This window comes from Pteropus vampyrus, unplaced genomic scaffold (assembly GCF_000151845.1).
Source record: "Pteropus vampyrus isolate Shadow unplaced genomic scaffold, Pvam_2.0 Scaffold91, whole genome shotgun sequence".
Classification (NCBI taxonomy): domain Eukaryota; kingdom Metazoa; phylum Chordata; class Mammalia; order Chiroptera; family Pteropodidae; genus Pteropus; species Pteropus vampyrus.
This window is the reverse complement of record NW_011888872.1, coordinates 5,778,028-5,783,031: the sequence shown is the minus strand read 5'-3', so window position 1 is coordinate 5,783,031 and position 5,004 is coordinate 5,778,028. Positions and strand designations below refer to the sequence as shown.

General features: G+C 37.0%; 1 pseudogene; it reads right to left on the bottom strand.

Annotated features, from left to right (window-relative positions):
- Positions 1-515: 515 nt before the first annotated feature.
- LOC105294662 lies at positions 516-1,043 on the bottom strand (annotated as a pseudogene).
- Between the last annotated feature and the right edge of the window lie 3,961 nt (positions 1,044-5,004).

Here is a 5,004-nt window from a genome sequence, read left to right as displayed (position 1 = left end):
AAAAATTTTTTCTCGTAAATTTTGCATTTTCTATAACATTCATGTCTAATAGTAATTCATGGTCAAGATAATTTAATACTTAAATGATCTGTTGAGCGAAGAGTCCTAACAACACTTAAACTGCTTATCATTTAAGGGATTAGCATGTACCTAAAAGTATTTTTGAAGTGTGAGGCTGAAATGAGGGAAAACTTTGGTGGTACTAACATCCTGAAAGATTGGAACAGTAATCATATTCCCGTGAGCTGCTTTGCCTTGGATAGTTGGTAGGTGGCAGCAATAGACCAGAAATTATGGTTCGTTTAAACTGTGCATTGGAAGGGTTATTTTTAATATTATTTCATTACTTTTGTTCAAAATTAAACACTATAGCTGAAAAGTAAGTAAACGATAAAAATAAACAAGGAGGATATAACTGCTTACAGAATATATGTTACCTAAGCCTTCATGCTATAATTTTTTGACAGTAACTTATTTTTCAAAACTCTAGGCTTAGTTTTATTACCATTCTTAGCTTGTTTTTTTTCTTTTAGATAAAACAAGTCAAATTTATTAGCGTTGTCCACAGTCAGCAATGGTGATCTTCTTGCTGGTCTTGCCATTCCTGGACCCAAAGCGCTCCATGGCCTCCACAGTATCAATGTCCTCTTTCACCTTGCCGAAGACCACATGCTTGCCATCCAACCACTCAGCCTTGGCAGTGCAGATGAAAACTGGGAACCTTTTGTGTTGGGCCCAGCATCTGCCATGGACAAGATGCCAAACCCTGTATGCTTCAGGATGAAATACTCATCATCAAATTTCTCCCTATAGATGGACTTGCCATCCGTGCCATTATGGCATGTGAAGTCACCAATCTGGCACATAAATCCCGGAATAATTCTGTGAAAGCGGGAACCTTTGTAACCAAATCCTTTCTTCCCAGTGCTCAAGAGCATGGAAATTTTCTGCTGTCTTTGGAACTTTGTCTGCAAACAGCTCAAAGGGGATGCGGCCCAAGGGCTCGCTGTGATGGTGATGTCAAACACAGGTGGGTTGACCATGACTGGATGTGAGTGGCTCTGGGGCCACAGTGTCTGCAAGGCCTTAGCTTGTTTTTTCTTACAATCTTTATTTCTTCTTTTTGTAAGCACGAAAAATTTTAATGTCCCTTTATTGAGAGGAGGTGATGGCATATTTGCACTTTCATTCTGTTTAAATTTTGATTTAATATGATTGTGAAGATTTTGCCCCCAGGCATTGCATTGACCAAGCTCCAGTTACAGAAAAAGCAATCCATTCTAGACAGTTCAAACAGAAATTGCTATAACATTTGGGTATTAAATGGGTTATGAAGTTAGTTGTTGGGAGGGCTAATGAAAGAGTCTCTGGGTCAGTGGTTCTCAACCTTAGTTTTGTATCACAGGCATTTGGGTTGCTTTTATGAATATTGATTCTGGAATCCACTGCAGACATATTGAATCAAAACCTTTGGGCATGAATATGTATATAGTTAATAAGCTCCTCTAGTGATTCTAATATGCAACCAGGGTTGAGAAACACTTTGAGATTGATGTTTCAGGGTCCACTCTCACTGCAGAACTGGGCCACCAAGTAAGCTATTGCTTCCTCTGCAGTCAGGACCATGTGTCAAATTGGGAAGCTGCCAGCTTTAAAACTCTGCCTCCCCTGTCACCATCTGGAAGTTTCCATGGTCTGGAAACTGGCACCTCCAGGAAGTTGCCACTCCAGAACCCATCGCATTTGCTAGTATTAACATGTTAACTAGTAAAATGATATCCTACACCCTACCTCTTGGTGCCCAAGAAGCTACAGTCACTGTGGCTTCAATTAACAAGGCCACAGAAAAACTAGCTCCTCTATCACTGTGCTTATCACAGAACCAGCAGCAGAGTGCTTCTGCCTTACTCACGCCCTCCCTCCACATGTAGCATGGTACTTCTTTTGGTGGAGTCTCTATCACACAAAGAATCCTAATTGCAAGAATGCCTGGGTGATGTAGCAAGCTAGAAAGAGATTGGAATGGATGTTTTATACCAACCCAGTGGTCCACCAAAGGCATCATGAAATGGTTTTGTATCCCTTACTTATTTTTCAGAGAGCAGTGATTGAGCGGAAAGCCTGTTCCCACCCTTTATGAACCTGTGGACTCCTGGAAGCAATCAAGCTTTTCATTTCACTTTCTTCCTTTTGCAGAAGAGGCCTGCCCATTCAAAGCCACTTTGGTTACAATTCGGTTTATTTAGAATGATTTAATTCCATTCTATTTCACTGCTTCCACTTTTGCTGCTATCCCTCGGGTATTCTATAAGTTAATTTCTTAAGGGGATCTAAGAGATTTTTTACAAAACGGTTACCAATCATTCAATACTTGATTACTCTGCCAGATTAAAAACTCTCTACTTAAGAATCAATGAATAGTCTTTTTATATATTTTACATATATAAAAAATTTATATATATACACACATATATACATTTACATATATATATATATATATTTATATAGACACACACACATTCAGAGCAGAGATTTGGCAGGGAAACTTGCACTCCTATAGACTTAGCAAAACTTCCTCTTTAGTATTAGTTGGTGTAATTCAGAAAAACTATTCTTTCTTTCAGTTTTATTGAGCTATAATTGCCATACAGGACTGTATAATTTTAAAGTATACAGCATAGTGACTTGACTTACATATATTGATTACCACAATAAGTTTATTTAACATTCATCACCTCATATAGTTACAAAAAATAGATGAGTTATATTAAAGACAGGACTCTTGTCACATTTGTCCAGATCTGAGGGTGATTAGTGCTTTTCAAGTGTGTGTGTGTGTGTGTGTGTGTGTGTGTGTGTGTGTGTGTACACTAAGGAGGAATCAGAGGGATGTCTTCCCCAGAGAGTGTTCTTGTTTCTATGGAAAAGGAAATCTGAGACTAGCTGAAGTCTGTGTTTGGCTGTCAGAGGTATTAGAAGAGGAAGGGCCTGTGTTGCCTATGCTTTGTCTGAGTTGTTGTTTGTACCTTTCTCCCCTTCTCTCTCGGTGCTATAGTTCAGAGCCTGGGAACGCTGTTCCAAACACAGCTTTGCCATTTGTTGCCTCTATGATGTGTACAAAATGTAGTATCTGTGAATATTTCCTCTTTATTTAACCTTAACTTTATCCTTGCCTTACTCAAGACTTACAAATGCTAATTTCATGTTTTCTGAAGCACTTGATACTAAGCATAATGATATCGATATTTTCTCATCCTGTTTCCTCACTTCTAGAGTATGGAATATGTTCTCATGCATTTTATATATTCTCTTCTTATGGAAATTATGTTTCTGTAACACATTCTTTTCATTAATTGAGCTATTATTATATGTAATGATCTATTTGTTTGTCTTTAAACCAGTTAAGATCTCCTGTAGCACTTCGAAGGTCAACCTTTAAGTACTACCTTTGCCTAAGCATGACTACTTAGAAGTTCACTAAAAATGTAAATCATGTGCTCATATACTGAAGTAGTTTTAAAATATTTTAAAACTACCAATGCTGCTCATACACTACAGTGAGAAGTTATTTTGAAATTTCATTACACAAATATATAACTGATATTAAAATGGACTTTTGAAAAGTAAACTTTTTTAGATTTGTGAAATTATGAAGATAGTACAGAGTTCTCCTATACTCCACATCCAGTTCTCCATTATTAATATCTTACATTAGTATGATGCTTTTGTCATGATGAACCAATATTGCTACCTTACTATTAACTAAAGTCTACTTTATTCAGATTTCCTCCATTTTTATCTAAAGTCTTTTTTTCTGATCCCGAATTCCATCCAGAACACACATTACACTTGGTCATCGTGTCTCATTAGGGCCACTCTCAGTTGTTTCTTGGGCTTTCTTTGTTTTTCATGACCATGACAGTTTAGAAGATTATTGGTCACATATTTTATAAAATGAAAATGGTCTCTTTTTAAATTTTATTTTAAAACTTTACATAAAAATTTCAAACATGCACAGAATTGGAGAATATTATAGTGAATCCCTATGTACCTATGACCCAGCTTAATAACTGTCAACAATTTAGTAAATTTACTCTATCTAAACTGTCCCAAGGATTTTAAACCAAGTCCCGAATATCAAGTTATAGCACCCTTATATATTTCAATATATACTCTAACAGATAAGGCTTGTTCAAAAAATTCTATTATTATATGTAACAAAGTTAAAGATAATTCTATAATATTTAATAGTCCACCTGTGTTTAAATTTCTCCAATGGTCTCAAAAATATCTTCTTCAATTTACATATTCAAATCAGAATCCAAACAAGGTTTATACAGTATATACTGAATTCTATTGATTTAAAAAATGAGATTTTTATTTTAAAAAGTGAGACTTGAGACTGAAAACAAAACAGTAAGTACACACAGATTTCAAGATGAGGTGCTAGACTACCAATGTCATGCAAAAGGGATTTTTAAAACCGGTTTTTTTAAAAATCCTCAGGCTCCAGAGGATTTCTTTGAGGAAAGTTATTGGAAATTTGTGGCTTTTCCCTCTCCATTCCTCTGCCACCATGGGAGAGTGAAACCAGGTGTTTCTCCATGCCACAAGCCTAGTAAGAAGGTCTTTAAAAGAACCACTTTGAGAACTTGGCATTTACTCCTTGGAGTTAGAAGAGACTGGTATTTGACCCATACCTGCGGAAAGTGAAGAGGAAAGGCTGTGACTGGAGATACCTGAATAATGTCTGCCAATTCATTGCCAACTGCAACTTCTATCAGTGGTAGGGCAGAGATATGAGCCTCCACAATTAGATGTGACGGGAGGGTGAGATCTGGTCCAGTGATTATTTTAAAAGGTATCACATTCAGGTAGGTTTCTTGCTGAATGCCGCTAGTCTCTCTCAGCAGAAAGAGGGAGGAGGTGTAGCATTCTAGACAGGAACTGGGATGGGGGTGTGAGTAAAGACATTGTCTATCAAGGGAGCAGCAGTCAGGAAAA